The following is a 19550-nucleotide window of genomic DNA, read 5'->3' on the forward strand; positions in this document are numbered from 1 at the left end:
GGGAACCAACAGTAGAATAACTGAGGCAGAAGATAGGATATTTGAGGTGGAAGATAGAATGGTGGAAATAAATGAAGCAGAAAATAAAAAAGAATTAAAAGAAATGAGGACAACCACAGAGACCTCTGGGACAATGTTAAACGCCCCAACATTCAAATCATAGGAGTTCCAGAAGAAGACAAAAAGAAAGGGCATGAGAAAATTCTTGAGTACATAACAGTTGAAAACTTCCCTAAAATGGGGAAGGAAATAGCCACCCAAGTCCAAGAAACCCAGAGAGTCCCAACAGGATAAACCCAAGGCAAAACACCCCAGGACACATATTAATCAAACTAATGAAGATCAACACAAACAGCAAATATTAAAAGCAGTAAGGGAAAAGCAACAAATAACACACAAGGGGATCCCCAGAAGGATATCAGCTGATCTTTCAATAGAAACTCTTCAGGCCAGAAGGGAATGGCAGGACATACTTAAAGTGATGAAAGAGAAAAATCTACAGCCCAGATTATTATACCCAGCAAGGATCTCATTCAACTATGAAGGAGAAATCAAAAGTTTTACAGACAAGCAAAAGCTGAGAGAATTCAGCTTCACCAAACTAGCTCTTCAACAAATGCTAAAGGATCTTCTGTAGACAGGAAACACAGAAAAGGTTTATAAACTTAAATCCAAAACAACAAAGTAAGTGGCAACAAGATCCTACTTATCAATAATTACCTTAAATCTAAATGGGTTGTATGCCCCAACCAAAAGTCAAAGACTGGCTGCTGCTAAGTCACTTCAGTCATGTCTGACTCTGTGTGACCCCATAGATGGCAGCCCACCAGGCTCCCCCATCCCTGGGATTCTCCAGGCAAAAACACTGGAGTGGGTTGCCATTTCCTTCTCCAATGCATGAAAGTGAAAGGTGAAAGTGAAGTCACTCAGTCGTGTCCGACTCTTAGCGACACCATGGACTGCAGCCCACCAGGCTCCTCCATTCATGGGATTTTCCAGGTTAGAGTACTGGAGTGGGGTGCCATCACCTTCTCCGAAAAACTGGCTGAGTGGATGCAAAAGCAAGACCCCTATATATGCTGTCTACAAGAGACCCACCTCAAACTAAGGGACACATACAGACTGCAAGTGAAGGGCTGGAAAAAGATATTTCATGCAAATGGAGACCAAAAGAAAGCAAGAGTAGCAATACTCATATAAAGTAGACTTCGAAATAAAGGCCAGGAAAAGAGACAAAGAGTGACACTATATAATGATCAAAGGACAGTCCAAAAGAAGGTATAACAATTATGTATGTGCCCAACATAAGAGCACCTCAATACATAAGGCAAATGCTAATGAGTATGAAAGGGGAAATTAACAGTAACACAATAATAGTGGGAGATTTTAATACCCCACTCACACATATGGATAGATCAACCAAACTGAAAATTAGCAAGAAAACACAGGCTTTAAATGATACAATGGACCAGTTAGACCTAATTGATATCTATAGACATTTCACCCCAAAACAATGAATTTCACCTTTTTCTTAAGTGCACACAGAACATTCTCTAGGATAGATCACATCCTGAGCTGTAAATCTAGCTTTGGTAAATTCAAAAAAATTGAAATCATTTAAAGCATCTTTTCTGATCACAATGCAGTAAGATTAGATGCCAACTACAGGGAAAAAACTATTACAAATACAAACATATGGAGGCTAAACAGCATGCTTCTGAATAACCAACAAATCACAGAAGAAATCAAAAAAGAAATCAAAATATGAATAAAAACAAAAGAAAAGGAAAACACAACACTCAAAACCTATGGGATTCAGTAAAAGCAGTGCTAAGGGGGAGGTTCATAGCAATAAAAGCTTACCTCAAGAAATAAGAAAAAATCAAACAAATAACCTAACTTTACACCTAAATCAACTAGAAAAAGAAGAAATGAAGAACCCTAGGGTTAGTAGAAGAAAAGAAATCATAAAAATTAGAGCAGAAATAAATGAAAAATAAACAAAAGAGACTACAACAAAAATCAACAAAACTAAAAGCTGGTTCTTTGAGAAGATAAATAAAATAGACAAACCATTAGCCAGATTCATCATGAAAAAAAGGAAGAAGAATCAAATCAACAAAATTAGAAATGAATATGGAGAAATCACAACAGACAACACAGAAATACAAAGGATTATAAGAGACTACTATCAGCAACTATATCCAATAAAATGGACAATTTGGAGGAAATGGACAAATTCTTAAAAGAGTACAACTTTCCAAAACTGAACCAGAAAGAAATAGGAAATCTTAACAGACCCATCACAAGCACAGAAACCAAAACTGTAATCAAAAATCTTCCAACAAAAGCCCAGGATCAGATGCCTTCACAGGTGAATTCTACCAAAAATTTAGAAAAGAGCTAACACCTATCCTACTCAGACTCTTCCAGAAAATTGCAGAGGAAGGTAAACTCCTATACTCATTTTATGAGGCCAGCATCACCCTAACACCAAAACTAGACAAATATGCCACCAATAAAGAAAACTACAGGCCAATATCACTAATGAAAGTCTAGCAAACAGAATCCAACAACATATTAAAAAGATCATACATCATGACCAAGTGGGCTTTATCCCAGGGATGCAAGGATTCTTTAATATTTGCAAATAAATCAATGTGATACACCACACTAACAAATTAAAAGATTAAAACCATTTGATTATCTCAGTAGATGCAGAGAAAGCCTTTGACAAAATTCAACACACCAATTTATGGTATAAACTCTCCCAAAAGCAGGCATAGAAGGAACATACCTCAACATAATAAAAGGCATATATGATAAACCCACAGTAAACATTATCGTCAATGGCAAAAATTTGAAAGCATGTACCCTAAAGTCAGGAACAAAACAAGGATGCCCACTCTCACCATTACTATTCAACATAGTTTTGGAAGTTTTAGCCACAACAATTAGAGAAGAAAAAGAAATAAAAGGAATCCTGATTGGAAAAGAAGTAAAACTCTCACTGTTTGCAGTTGACATGATCCTCTACATAGAAAACCTCAAAGACACCACCAGAAAATTACTAGAGCTAATCAATGAATATAGTAAAGTTGCAGGATATAAAATTCACACACAGAAATCCCTTGCATTAATATATACTAACAATGAGAAAACAGAAAGAAAAATTGAGGAAATAATACCATTCACCATTGTGACACAAAGAATAAAATACTTAGGAACAAACTTACCTCAAAAAACAAAAGACCTATATATAGAAAACTACAAAACACTGATGAAAGAAATCAAAGATGACACAAATAGATAAATAAATATAGCATGTTCACAGATCGGAAGACGCAATATAGTTAATGTGTATACTACCCAAAGCAATCTATAGATTCAATGCAATCCCTATCAAGCTACCAATGATATTTTTCACAGAACTAGAACAAATAATTCCACAATTTGTACAGAAATAGAAAAAAACCTTGAATAGCCAAAGCAATCTTGAGAAAGAAGAATGGAACTGCAGGAATCATCCTGCCTGACTTCAGACTATACTACAAAGCCACAGTCATCAAGACAGTATAGTGCTGGCACAAAGACAGAAATATAGATTAACGAAACAAAATAGAAAGTCCAGAGATAAATCCACGTACCTATGAGCACCTTATCTTTGACAAAGGAGGCAGAAATATACAATGGAGAAAAGATAATCTCTTTAACAAGTGGTGCTGGGAAAACTGGTCAACCATCTGTAAAAGAATGAAACTAGAACACTTTCTAACACCATACACAAAAATAAACTCAAAATGGATTAAAGATCTAAATGTAAGACCAAAAACTATATAACCCCTAGGGGAAAACTTTGGCAGAACACTCTCTGACATATATCACAGAACAATCTTCTATGACCCACCTCCCAGAGTAATGGAAATATAACAAAAATAAACAACTGGGACCTAAAGCAAAAGCTTTTGCATAACGAAGGAAACTATAAGCAAGGTGAAAAGATGGCCTTCAGAAGGGGAGAAATTAATAGCAAACAAAGCAACTGATAAAGAATTAATCTCAAAAATATACAAGCAGTTCATGCAGCTCAATACCAAAAAAAAAAAAAAATAAAATGACCCAATCAAAAAATGGGCCAAAGAACTTAACAGATACTTCTCTGAAGAAGACATACAGATGCTCAACATCATTCATTGTCAAAGAAATGCAGATCAAAACCACAATGAGGTACCATCTTACACCAGTCAGAATGGCTGCTATCCAAAAGTCTACAAGCAATAAATGCTGGAGAGGGTGTGGAGAAAAGGGAACCCTCTTTACACTATTAGTGGGAATGCAAACTAGTACAGCCACTATGAAGAACAGTGTGGAGATTCCTTTAAAAACTGGAAATAGAACTGCCATATTACCCAGCAATCCCACTGCTGGGCATACACACTGAGGAAACAAGAATTGAAAGAGACACATGTACCCCAATGTTCATTGCAGCACTGTTTACAGTAGCTAGGACATGGAAGCAACCTAGATGTACACTGGCAGACAAATGAATAAGAAAGTTGTGGTACATATACACAATGAAATATCGCTCAGATATTAAAAAGAATGCATCTGAGGTGGATGAAACTGGAGCTCATTAGAGTGAACTAAGTCAGACAGAAAAACACCAATACATTATATAAACGCACATACATGGAATTTAGAAAGATGCTAACGACAATCCCATATGTGAGACAGCAAAAGAGACACAGATAAAAAGAACAGACTTTTGGACCCTATGGGAGAAGGAGAGGGTGGGATAATTTGAGAGACTAGCACTGAAACATGTATATTACCAAATGTGAAATAGATGACCAGTCCAAGTTTGGTGCATGAAATGGGGCACTCAAAGCCGGTGCACTGCGACAACCCAGAGGGATGCAATGGGCAGGGAGGTGGGAGGGGGGTTCGGGATGCGGGACACATGTAGACCTATGGCTGATTCATGTCAATGTATAGCAAAAACCACAACAATATTGTAAAGTAATTAGGCTCCAGTTAAAATAAATTGATTTTAAAAAATAAATACATTTAAAACATATAAAACTTTGTCACATTTCATTTATCTCATGTGGGAAAATCTTACCCTTCCATTTTGCTAAAGATATTCATGAAGCCACCTTTATTTCAGCTTTGACTCTATACCTAACATCAGCTGTCAAACTTGCCCTTACTTTCATTGTCAAGGTTTATAACATTTGGTTAACTTGCTGGTGTGCTTGCTTTACAGGTGCATCCTAAAGTTTGAAAAGAGATTACTATGACTATATAAATTGTTCATTGGACAGCCAGGTAGTATACTAAAATGGCACTTTTTCTCTTCAGATTTAATGCCATAACTTAAACCACAAAAGTCAAAGAGATTCTTTTTGTTGTTGTTGTTGTTGTTATGCTTTTGATTTGGACTGTGATTTCCTAATACACTTCTTGTTGTTTTTGCTGAGTGTGTGGTTTGAATTGTCTCTCTTCTTTTCTTTGAAGACAACAGACACGGTTTCTTCACATCCCATCCCTCAGCTCATTGGCAAATATTTCCTTCTTGAAGATATCTTCCTAGAATTCCTGGACTTCTTCAATTTTGACCAAAAACTTTCTAAACCTGCACAACTGTCATGTGTGACTTTTTGGAGAGACTCTTCATTGGCCTCACCATTTCTTGGAACCTTTACTAATTATCTCTATAATTTCATTCTTAATTTTCAGGAATATACTCAGAAAGGGTGCATGAAAGATTTCAATATCTTGATGTTTTAAAATATTATTTTCACTTACTGTTTGGCTTAGAACCGAATTCTAGGCTCAAAATAGTTTTTCCTGAGAAAACACAAGAAACTGTTCAATTAACTTAATGATTCTAATGTTGCTGATAAAAAGTTTGATATCAGTTTAAAACAAAAATTTTGTAAAATGTTTTCTTTTCTCCCTTTATTCTTAGAATTCTGAAACTTGAAGCTGACACATCAGGAACATGTATTTACTTCCCATTTTGTCACCTGGCTTGTGAGATATACATTCAACCAATTGTCTCTCTACGATATGACATTTACATTTCTTTAATAATCAAATACTCCCAATTCATCAAATTTATCTGTCACCTCTGGAGATCTTTTTAATGAGATGAAGGATTCCTACACTGTTCTATATTTGACTTATTAGTACTAGATTTCTTTTTTCCATGTCCTAGGAGATCTATATTTTCAAACTTTCATTAATGAAAAATACTGAATTTACAAGATATATTTCTTATTATCTAATTGTTCCTTCTTTATCCTATTCTGTACTTGTCTTATGGGTGGATTATCTTTTTAACTCTTAACAAGGATACTGATGAGAGAATTTTAAATATACTCTTTTGTCCTTCATATTGTCTAGCTTGGTAGCGATTTCACATATTATTAATATTTGTCTCTTTTTCATAACTATGTTTTTTTTCTCCTGTTCCACTGGTTTTTTTTTTAATAAATCAGATGGTTATTTTTTATTTAAAAATGGAGGAGTGAAAGTTTCACTCATGGCTAGAGTGCAGAATAATATAAACAAATGTCACTCCTGCTACAACTATAATGACTGGCCAGATAATCATGACCCACAAATCTCTTTAAAGACACTGAAGACACATTGAAAGGAACACAATAGAATCTCACTCCAGAGGATAATTTCATCCTTGAGGGCAGTTGCTGACAATGGAGGGAGAGTGGGCAGAGTACAAATCCTGCCAAAGAAGGATAGCCTTTGCTTAGACTATGGCTTCCCTGGTGGCTCAGACGGTAAAGCGTCTGCCTGCATGGCGGGAGACCTGGGTTCGATCCCTGGGTCAGGAAGATGCCCTGGAGAAGGAAATGGCAACCCACTCTAGCACTCTTGCCTGGAAAACCCCATGGATGGAGGAGTCTGGTGGGTTACAGTCCATGGGGCCACAAAGAGTCGGACACAACTGCACGACTTCACTTTCTTTCTTTCTTTCTTTCTTTCTTTCTTTCTTTCAGACTATGGGAAACTAGTCAAACTTCTGATGAACCTATAATCCATTGTGTTGAATTTGAAACTAGAAAAGACCAAAACGTAAAACTTAATCCACAATCCTAAATGGAAAAGCAAGAGTTGTAAAACTTCTGGAAGTAAACCTAGGAAAATATCTTTGTGATTTTGATTCAGGCAAAGACACAAAAAGCATAGATCATCAACTGAAACTGAATAAATAAATGAAAAATCCTTGCCCTCCAGAACACACACACATCAAGGAAATGAAAAGTCAAGTAACAGACTGGAAGAACCTATCTGCAATATGTAAAAGACACAGAACGTATATCCAGAATATTTAAAGAGGTAGGTCATATGACTCAATTATTAAAAAGACAACACAAATAATATTGGATTAAAAAAAAAAAAAAATGAACAGACTCTTTACAAAAGATGTAAAGACATGACCAGTAAGCAAAAGTTAAAGTGCTTATCATTAATAGCTAACAGGGAAGTACAAATTAAAACAAGAAGAGATACAATTTCACACAACTAGATGGATAAAATTAACAAGGTTAACAATATAACCTTAGCAGGTAGATGGAACAATCATATCTCTCATCCATCCCTTGGGAGAGTATCAAATGGGAGTGAACTCTATTTAAGAACAATTTTGTAGTTCCCTATAAAAGTAACTGTACACCTACCACATGACTCACTGATATTTACCTTGAAAGAAATTAAAACTTATTTTCACACAAAGATTTGTTCACAAATGCTTACAACAGCACGGTTTTTAATATTCTCAAACTGAAAACAGCGAAGATGTCCATCAAAAGGAGAATGAACAAAAAATTATGATAAATTCACACACTGATACTTTAGGACAATAATGACAATCTATTAATATACACAAGAACATGGATATATCTCAAAACTATCATTATGCATGAAGCAGTCAGAGACAGCAGAATACATCCTGCAGGACCATTTATAAAAAATATTAAAAGAGGAAGGACACTACTTAAAATTAGGGTCACAAGGCTTTCTATATCACTATAGGAAGGGTTCCAAACTTTTAATCCAGATATGGAGTTAAGTGAATCCAAACACTGATACATCCTCAAATTGTATCTAGACCATGTATACGTACTTGTGGAAATCCTTTTCTGGGAAGAAATTCTGTGCTTTCATTATAGAAACTGATAGAAGAAAGATGTCAGAAAATTAGTAACCACAACAAATGGATTATAGTTGTTTCTGGGGAATGGAGATTTTACCAACTGTATTATGGTTTTAAAATGATTTTCCATCAGACTTTTCTGTATAATTTGTTAGACCAAAAATAATTACATTAAAATATTGCTCAGAGATAAGATACCACCTGTCAGACACACAATCTAGATATCTTTACCACTAAACCTAGCCTTCAGGACTCTAGTTTGAAAATTATCTGTTAAAAGTAGTGTTTTAAAACCTGGAAAATTTCCAGGCTTTAACATTAATAGTATTTTCAAACTATAGAAACAGCTCTTCAGTCATCTTATATTTGGTAAAATGTTGCAGAAGTGCATCTTGACTTCTTAAGTCTTAATGGATCAAGTCTGGTGGCTTGTTAAACTTTCCCAGAATTCTAATATAAGATCCATAATTTCTTAAGGAAGGACTCAAGCTTCAGAAATAAGGAAGGTAAGGAGTATGTATTTGTTCTAAAAGCAATCAGGTCCTAACCTTGGAAAGAGTAACTGGAAGCTCTGCAAAAAAATCTTCCAGTCCAGAAATGGCAAGTGAGTTTTACCTTCCATGCTAATATCAATTAATGTCAATATTCAATTATTTTCAAATAACATAGAAAAGTCCAATAGAAAACTGATTTATAGTCATAACACAGCTGGTAAGAGCAGACTTTATTTTTGGGTTCCAAAATCACTGCAGATGGTGACTGAAGCCATGAAATTAAAAGACACTTATTCCTTGGAAAGAAGGTTATGACTAACCTAGACAGCATATTAAAAAGCAGAGACATTACTTTGCCAACAAAGGTCCATCTAGCCAAGGCTATGGTTTTTCCAGTAGTCGTATATGGATGTGAGAGTTGGACTATAAAGAAAGCTGAGCACCGAAGAATTGATGCTTTGGAACTGTGGTGTTAGAGAAGACTCTTGAGAGTCCCTTGGACTGCAAGGAGATCCAACCAGTCAGTTGGATTTAGTCCTAAATGACTAAAGGAAGTCAGTCCTGAATATTCAGTGGAAGGACTGATGCTGAAGCTGAAACTCCAATACTTTGGCCACCTGATGTGAAGAACTGACTCATTGGAAAAGACCTTGATGCTGGGAAGGATTGAGGCCAGGAGGAGGAAGGGAAGGCAGAGGATGAGATGGTTGGATGGCGTCATTAACTCAATGGACATGAGTTTGGGTAAACTCTGGGAGTTGGTGATGGACAGGGAGGCCTGGAGTGCTGCAGTCCACAGGGTCGCAAAGAGTTGGACATGACTGAGCAACTGAACTGAACTGAAGAGTTCCCGTTTCCAGAAAAAGAAATATAAACCATTATTACAGTTATTAATTTTCTGACATGTTTTTCCAATCACATGGCATTTCTGGAGTGATGTGTTGGGAAGATTCTAAGATTCCTAAACTGGGATTAACTAGTGATGTCTGCCAAGGGCACAGGAAAGGTGGGAGGTAGCATATGTGCTAGATGAGTGCTAACCTTGCCTAGTCAGGGTCATGAGGACTTAAAAGAGGCTGCAAAGCACAGTGATACATAGGAGAAAAAAAGATAATAAGAATAGACACTGTAGCCAGGAGGAAAATAAGGATATATCTCTAATATAATTATATAAACATCAGGACAAGCAAATAAAATTCAAAACAAAAATGACCACCAAAAATAAAAGAACTTAAAAATCCAAAATGAACTAATTAACCAGGGGGAAAAAGAACTACTTCTAAATTAAATCCATTCTGCAATGCATTTAAGCACAGTTGTGCCATTCCAGTGTCTGTTGAGGACCTACTGTGTTCCAGGAAGAACTGAGAAACAGAAGATACATTCAAGAAAAAAAAATGTCTTTTTTCTTTTTTGGTGACACCACAGCACATGTGGGATATTAGTTTCTGACTTAGTTCCTTAGTTCCTTTCAGTGCACCCTGCATTGAAAGCATGGAATCATAACCACTGGATGAACAGGGAAGTCCCCAAGAAACTCTGTCCTGAACATCTTGCTTTCCACTGATGGAGACTGACTTAGAAACCCAGTCATTTTAATATAATAATATACTTATAAACATATATGTTAATTAATATATAGTAGTAACAATTATAATATATAAAATATATAATAATAATGCTAATCAATATACATAATATATATATTATAATAATGTCTCTTCACAGTAAGAGTTACAATCAGGTTTGAAAAAAAATGCAGTGAAGTCAAAAGGCAAGAAATGACATTGGCTCAAGAGAGACTCAGAAGCTTTCAGTGAATTGGATCTTAAAAGATGAAGGAGTTTTCACGAATGTGCAGAGGTGCAGTGGGTAGGAAATGGCAAAACCACCAGCAGGAGCAAATTAGTGGTGACTTAAGAAAACATGGCGTATTTTTTGGAAAAATGGAGAGGGTCACTACAGCCTGTGGAGAGCCTGTGGGGAGAAGGGAGGGAAACTGTCAAAGAGACGATGTAAAAAAGCAGGAGGGAATAGGAGGGCGATGGATTGGGAAAGTCTGGACAGTTTTTGAGGGTGGTACAGTTTTCAAATTCCATGTGATCCTCACAATAAATATCATGGAAAAACTCGACAAAACTTTTTGGCCAACCCACTATATAGGATGGGAACGTACCAAGTCTGCAATCCAGACTAAATCTGAGGAAGTTGCTAGTGTGAACATCGGAAAGTGTCATAAAAAAGAAATGGCAGAGTAGGGCAGCATGGGGACAGGTTTAGCAGCAAAGAGGAAGCAATGAGCAAGTTGAAGAGAAAACCTTTCTGAGATCACTTGATAAGAATTTGAACAGGATAGATATTTAAATGATGTTAGATTTGCATCATGAAAATTACATACATCAAACTGCAGGAAAAGTTCAAATAGCCATTTTGTCATCACTGGTGGTGGTGGCAATGGGTTGAGGAGGAGGGTATTTTAACCTGGCTAATAAGACCTACATCTGTACAAGACTGGAACACAGCAACAAATGAAATTCTGTAGTTTCAAAGGCCTTGGGTAAAATTCAACTCAAGTAAACAGACTGCAAAATGTCATACTCAAGGGGAAAAACACACATCTTCTTTTCAGTAACTGTCAAAAGGAGTCTATTCATAAAATGGTAGTTGTTTGAGTTAGAAAAAAATAAGAGCAAAAGGGATGCTGCCACCTTCCGAAGCATTAAAATCATCAAAGAACATTAAAGCAGGTATCCTTCAGGGCAGGGTAAAAAGTTTGGTGAATAGAGTTGGGCTCATTACAGGCATTTTATGAGTCCAACCCAAAGAAAATTTCTTATCCTACCAGTGTGGTTTTAAGAAAATTACTTGACTTCTCTGCTCCTCAGTTTCCTCATCTGTAAAATGAGATAGTCTCTTAATGGCCAGTATTGGAGGTAGAAATAAAAAAAGAGATCTCTCGAATATATAGAGGGAAAAATTAGATAATATCCCAAATAAGGCTTTCTAAATGGTCTTCTGAAATCTCATGGTAATAAAGTGCTAAAAGTCAACAAGTAGACTTATACAGAATTTTTATAATTTCTTTAGCTCAATCTCTTTGAGTCTTCATGTTCTATGTTTCAATTGATGCTTAAAGATAATTGTCAAATATGTTCAGAAAATGTTGCTATGTCAACATTAATTATCAGCTTATTTTAAATTAAATACAGCACTATTTGCTGAAATCTAGGCTTATTTGACTCAAACTCCCATTTTGCATACAAGGAAATTGAAATCCAAGAGAGGACGAGTATCATGCAGATAATAAGTAGCAAACTTGGCACAGCCCCTAGCTCACAATAGATGCTTACCATACATTGGCTGAATAAAAAAATAAACCAAGCTGTCTATGAGAAGAGACACACTGGATTTCCCAGCAAGAGTCTTTTCTTTTCACAAAGCAGTTCTGCTGATGCTTTCATGTTTGACACTAAGATATTTATTATCTGAGATGAAATTTCAATGCATGATGAATTTCAGGGTAAATTCAGTGAAGGCTGTGGAAAACCGTAAGAAAAGAGCCATCCTAAGACTTGATAAGTCAGCCACTGTTCTGCTGATATGCTAGGAGGCCCGGAAAATACAAAAAACATCATTTCCATATCCAAAGGAAATGGATGAATACAAAAGGGAACCGTGAGAAATACTAACACTTGCATAAAACCAGCCTAAGAAAGAATGTATTGATGAGAAAGATTCCAGAGGAGGAAATATACACACCATACACATATCCCCACGTATCCGGACAGTACTGGAAAGGTTCTTATCCTCACTACCCAACTTATCACACGCAGTGGTGACAGTCAGAAACAGGGACAAACCCTACCCTCAAAAGCAGCTTTCCATTTCCCTTTGATAACATTTTTGGAGGTGTTTATAGATTTTTCTAGGGGCTTCCCAGGTGGCACAGTGGTAAAGAACCAACCTGACAATGCAGGAGACACAGGTTTAATCCCTGGGTTGGAAAGATCCCCTAGAGAAAAAAATGGCAACCCACCCCAGGATTTTCCTGGAGATTCCCATGGACAAAGGAGCCTAGTGGACTACACACCATGGGATTGCAAAGAGTTGGACGTAACTTAGCAACTAAACAGCAACAGAGGATTTTCTACCTTACAGCAGGTTGGTGATAGACTAATTTGTACTTTTCAGGAAAAGCACTGTTAGTTAGCACATATTTGCAACATTTCTGACCTTAAATTTTTACTATGGAAACTGAGACTTCCAAAAGCACACTAAAATAAAGACATATACCCAAGTCTCGTGAAAACTGTTACAACAGCATCACAAATTGGAGAGGGGCATAAAGGAACTCAGCTCCTTACCATTCCTCAGATAATTAACCTTGCTGATACCTGTAAAAATGCTAAATAGTTTCAGGCTGGCTTTCAATGACTCTGGACAGATAAAATGTAACATCTACATTAAATGACAATTTTTTTCTCAATATAATTTCCTGCATATTAATTAAATTATTATTATTATTATCATTATTTTTGACAATAGGGTCAACTTCTTTGACCGTTTCCAAATTCTTATAATGAAACTGATACAGTTTTTAAAAAATGACAGTATTTTGCTTTCAGCTACAGTTAGGTGGATGCATAGACATACATAATGACTCAGAGGCCACATAAATGGGATATAATGTTACTCTTTTTGCTCCGGATTGTCATCCCTCATATAATCTCTACAACCCAAAATGGCAGTTTACTATTTACCCAGTATTGTAAGGAACCAGCAAGCACTTCACAAGCATAATTTCACTTGATCTTCACTCTGTATCAAGTGGGCATGAGAATCACCCCCATCCCACAAATGAAAAAACCAAGGCTGGCAGCAGTTCAGTGAATTACAACAAAGTGGAGGAGCCTACACTTGATCCCAGGCAGTTTCCTTTTAGTGCTTTTAATTAAATGGTATCACCTCTGCCAAGTCTGAGGAGGCCTTACAAATAGCTGTGAAAAGAAGAGAAGAGAAAAGCAAAGGAGAAAAGGAAAGATATAAGCATCTGAATGCAGAGTTCCAAATAATAGCAAGGAGAGAAAAGAAAGCCGTCCTCAGCGATCAATGCAAAGAAATAGAGGAAAACAACAGAATAGGAAAGACTAGAGATCTCTTCAGGAAAATTAGAGATACCAAGGGAACATTCATGCAAAGATGGGCTCAATAAAGGACAGAAATGGTATGAACCTAACAGAAGCAGGGATATTAAGAAGAGGTGGCAAGAATACACACAACTGTACAAGAAAGATCTTCACGACCCAGATAATCACTATGGTGTGATCCCTCACCTAGAGCCAGACATCCTGGAATGTGAAGTCAAGTGGGCCTTAGAAAGCATCACTATGAACAAAGTTAGTGGAAGTGATGGAATTCCAGCTGAGCTATTTCAAATCCTGAAAGATGATGCTGTGAAAGTGCTGCACTCAATATGCCAGCAAATTTGGAAAACTCAGCAGTGGCCACAGGACTGGAAAAGGTCAGTTTTCATTCCAATCCCAAAGAAAGACAATGCCAAAGAATGCTCAAACTACCGCACAATTGCACTCATCTCACACGCTAGTAAAGTAATGCTCAAAATTCTGCAAGCCAGGCTCCAGCAGTACGTGAACCGTGAACTTAAGTATAATAGTAGTCATACTTAATCTGCTTTAAAGATGCCCTTCGAATCAAAGAAGGAAAAACAACCTATCTCCCTTTACAAAAAAAAAAAAAAAAAAAACTCAAATAAAGGGAAGAGAAGTGTGTTTTTGAAATACGACCCTCACATTTTCATCAGTCTGTTAGCACACTTTCAAAGGTACTATGAGGAGCATGAACATGAGAGCTTAAAGCATGGGCACTGAAGGTTTTTACATAAACCAGACAGAAAGCATATGTACTTCGTCCTGCTAGGAAGGCCTATTCATGATCAACTAAAAGTGTGCACCACACTTATTGTATCAGTGAGAAATTCAGAAAATCAATAAAAGCAAGCTTGTGGCTACAAATAATTTTTCATCAGCTCTGGGCCTCCATCTTGCACAAATGATGAGGCCTGTGGTGCTACAAGTAGGAAGCCAGGCCAACACCTCAGCTACCTTGCTCTGCCAATTTCCAGAAGCCTTTGGTTATAAGCACTTTTTTTCTTTGAGGCATATTAAATTGACAGCAAATGAGTTGTCAGTTGAATTGTCTGAGATATTCTCCAGTTTCTCTTGGACATGCCCTGTGCTCCTAGGCTGATACAGACCCACTGTACTACACAATAGGTGAGCACAGACTTAAATTCTAGTAAGTCTAGGAAAGGGTCTGGACCCTGACCCCTTCTTGCTATGCAACCTTAAAAAAATATTTTTACTTGTCTCTTCTCTGGCTTCCCATAACAGAAATCTCTATTCCAGATGGTTGTTATCAGTTGTATTTGTGACTTTTCAAACCTTACAGTACAATGCCTGATGCACTCACCATAAGCATGCCATGAGTGGTGATTTTGGAGGGCTCTCTTTCTCCTCTCTCCATCTGTCTCTCTCTCCCCACTGCCCTCCATATATATAGATCATCCATATATATAGATCATCATATATATATGATCTATATATATATCCCTATACATATGTAGAACAAGTATACAACACTCAACAAATTGTATGTGTGTATAGAGAAAATATATACAATACCTACACATGTAAGTATGTGTATGTACATATATACCATACACAAACACACAAAGAATGATTATCATTGTAACTAGAAAAGAAGATGGGATCACCTGACTCAACTCAGAAGATTCTAACACTAGCCTAGGTATGCATCTAAGATATATAAACACAATTATCCTCAAATCTTAAGATATAATACAACAGTTTGCCAAAAGTCTTCTGTGGACATAGAATATGGAAATACACAGTTTATCACATGTACCACTTCTTTACATGTCTCTTATCACATAAGGAACAATCTCAATTTCTTTTTTCTATCAAAGATGTCTGCACGAATTTCTCTTCATGCTTAGACTGCCTCCCCTCTGATCACCTCTGTTATTGAGACAGGGTAGCCTTCCATTTCTTCCATTATAATTTTATCCATCCCACCACATCCCACAAGCTGGTAACAAAAGACTAGATCATTGCTTAAAAGGAGGGAGGGAGAAAGGCAAGAGAAAAAGAAAAGAGCAGATGAGGAGGAGAGAAGGCTGTGAAAATGATTAACTATCTTTAAATGTATTTGCCTTCAAAAAAGATAGAAGTCACAAGTCCATACCTTAGCAGTCCTAATCTTCTCAAATCTTGAATGCAACGTTCAGGGCAACATTGGGGTTGAAGTCATCTGCTCAGGCCACCACCAGAGGGATGGTTTTTGTAACCTCCACGCAGGCTCCAGGACAGCCTTTTCCAAGTCTTTGAGGATGGAGGTTTCTTCCAGGTCTACAAGATCATAAGTGAAAGAAAATATTCAAAACAATACCAACAACAAAAACACAACAATGATATTGGATTCCAGATCATCTGGTGTAAAGAAATTAAACAAAAGACACATTGTATTCTGACTGATGTAACACGCATAGTTACTTGAATGGATTCAGTCCTGATCATAAAGAATCATACCAAATCAGAAAAAGTCAATAGTATATTAAGGTTAGATATTTTCTGAAGACATGACTAGCCAAAATTGCTCACTCAACACATAGGGAAACTAAAGATCAGAGAGGACATGTGATTTTCTCATGGTGACTCATTATCTGTGGCATATTTCAACCAGCGAAGCAAGCAAATCTTAGTAAACACAAGCAAAGTAATTAATACTATGGTCAATGCTAAAATGAGACAAAGGGACAATACATCACTTCTTTATTTTAAAATACTTGGCTTCTAAGACACCAAACATGCTTGTTATCAAGAGGGCCACAGTCTGTGGGTTATATGTGTTAGATCTATTCAATCTCCCTATCCCTAACATAAGAGCATCCTGGAACTCAGCCCTGAACCTTCTTTCCAAGTACACTTGTCCACCAGGGGGCGTTTTTAAGTTCCACAGCTTAAAATACTATTATATACGGACAACTCTGAAATGTGTCTCCAGGCCCAGATATTTCCGGTAACTCCAGATTCCCCTATTAATGGACTGTTCAAAATTTGTACTTGGAATTCTAACAGATACGTCAGATAGTGCATGCCCAAACACCAACGTCCTTCCAAAGGAAGGCCCACACTCTTCCTAGTTTATGCCTTCCCAGTCAATGCCAATATAATTCACCCCATTAGTCAGTCCCAAATTTTTCCAGTGAGCCCTGACTCTTCTCTTTCATCCATGTCCTCTAAAACATCAGCAAATTCTGGTGGCTCTATCTTCAGGATAAATCCAGCAGCTGATCTCTCTTGTCACCTCCTTTATATTGCCACACTGGTTCAAAGCATCCTTATAGACCTATAGGGCTATACAGCAGGTGTGCTCAAACCACAGTTGTCACTCTCAAATGACTGCTTGAGTACGACAGTGACACCACGCTGCTCAAAAATCACACTGGCATTCACAAAGCCATCATTGTTACCATGCCTTTCTCTCACTTGTCCCACTTATTCAGCTCCAGCCACGCTGGTCTCCAACCTCTTCCCCAAACACGCCTCTGACTACTGGAGATTCGAACTCTCACAGTTCCCTTTACCTGAAGTCTTCTTTTTCCCGTCAGTGCTTCATATTTTTGTCACAACGTTACCTTTTCAGCAAGGTCTCTTGTTATCATATTGTTTAAAACTTTAAACCCTGATCATATCTCTTCATTCCCCCTTCTCAGTTTAAAACTTGCTGAAAACTTTGTGATATTCTATATAGTTTCCTTGTTTATTACCTGCCTTCTCTAATAAAACATAAACGCCACATTAACAAGGGATTTAATCTCCAGTATCCTTCTATCTCTTCCAGCACTTTCCCCACAACCTAGCACAAAGAAAGACATCAGTATATATTTTTGAATGAATGAACATAAAAGCTAAGTAAACCTTCTCCGGGTCACTCAGGTGACAAATGGCTGAGCCAGATTTGAACCAAAGGCATTCTGTCCCAGTGAACTTGATTCTATGTAACTGTGACCACGTGAAAACCTTCCAGGGCAGCTGTTAGAAATAGATTCAGTTGAATCTGGCATGCATTACTACAGGAATTTGTGGATTAAACAAATGAAATGCCCAAAATGATTTATAGAAACACATAAAGAGTACATGTTGCATGCACTGGAATGAAGCTGCCTACATACTAATTCCAATTTCACTGTTAACTTTCTCCACATCTTCCTCAGTTTGCCCGGCCCCTCCCTCTATGACTTTATTTCTTGTCCCTCCCTGAAGGGAGATCAAGACAAGGGATCCAAGATTAGACAAATAAAAGGAAAGAGAAGTTTTTGGGAAAAGACGTGGCATAGGAAGCAAAGGACTTTGCATCTGGGTCTAATTCATCACCAGTTCAACTTGTACTTTAAGGGTGTAGTCTCTTCATTGCTGGGCAAAAATACATGGTCTACAGAGATCTTCCAACTTTAAAAAATGATTATTTTCCTTTTTGATTATTAAAAGGCTCCCTTATTCTTAGTAGTCTAAGATTGGTTAGGAAATAGAGGGCGACACTTAAGAATGAGGCTTTGGGATAATTAGAGAACTCAACTTCTGGTTCCACAAGAATAAAACCCTGACTAAGAAACTCAATCTCCTGAAGGATTGTATTTTTATCCAAAAGTGAGATGACAGAAATACCTATCCCTTTAGAATGCTTATAAAAATGAAACAGGGTAACATAAATCATTCATTACTGTACATGACATAAGTACTCAATAAAAGTTTGTTGCTCCTAATGTTTTATTTTTATGGTTGCAGGCTTACATTCTGCATGACATTTCATGATTTTATCTACCTGCATCTCACTGCCCCTCCAGAGCTTGAGTTGTTCCTGTCCTTTATCACATGAGATGGCTTCTGCCGCCCTTGCTGTGACTTTGAGCAACTTTCTCTGGATGGTCCTCAGGCTCAGATGAATATCATTACCCCAACTGCCCCTACAGTCTGGGGCAGATGACAGAACTTTGTAACATGAGAAACTCGTTTTCTGGGTCACTTCTCGTCCTCTTGCTGATGCCTGGCAATTTGAGGATGATCTTGGCCCTACTATTACAGCAGGCTGAAAATTGTCAAGCCACAGTCTACAATTATCCCTGCGTTCCAAGGCCAAGAAACACAAATTTGAAAGCAAACAATGCTATAATTCAGCACAATGATATACGGAGTTATTAAAGAAATTGTGCTGACTGCTTTGAGAATTCAAGTCTCCAATCTATCCAAACACATTTTCTTTTCTTTTTTCCTAACTAATATTAAGAAACTGTTTTTGTTTGGGTAGTAACAACATAAAAAATACGTCACGTACCTTTCAGATTTCATTACACCACAACATAGTAAAAAGTTACGGTGCTTCAGGGAAAAGTTACTTACACTTTGTTCTAAGTCACTGAAGTATACTACCACTTGGTTGGAAATGCATTTACTAACAAATGTTTATTGAGTACATAATATTTGCCAATAACAAGGACTGGAGATATGGTAAGAAATATTAAAGACTTCATTGCTACCCTGGTCCAGTTTTCATTCCAGGCAGCTTTTGTCTTTTGCAATTTCCTAACTTCTGTCTCAGATGTGGGAAGACATGGCAACCCCCCCACAAAATCGATGGTTCACCAACATACTGATAGAACCGTACTAATATAAGGAGCCTAATTTCTGCTTGATATGTAGAGAGAATTCTGGAACTCTTGGTTTACTTGGGAGAAAATCTCATTTATTTGTATGTTCCCCACTCCTCACCCAATACAC

The 19550-nt window shown here is 37.1% G+C and overlaps 1 protein-coding gene across 1 annotated transcript in view; it reads right to left on the minus strand.

The window, feature by feature from the left end:
• SGCD (sarcoglycan delta) overlaps positions 1 to 19550 on the minus strand; it is a 1106710-nt gene that overhangs the window by 621039 nt on the left and 466121 nt on the right. The window contains exon 2 of the mRNA XM_027545855.1: positions 15958 to 16121. The gene's annotated coding sequence lies outside the window, so the exon portion shown is untranslated. The remainder of the gene's footprint in view (positions 1 to 15957; positions 16122 to 19550) is intronic.

Source organism: Bos indicus x Bos taurus, chromosome 7, assembly GCF_003369695.1.
Source record: "Bos indicus x Bos taurus breed Angus x Brahman F1 hybrid chromosome 7, Bos_hybrid_MaternalHap_v2.0, whole genome shotgun sequence".
Taxonomy (NCBI): Eukaryota; Metazoa; Chordata; class Mammalia; order Artiodactyla; family Bovidae; genus Bos; species Bos indicus x Bos taurus.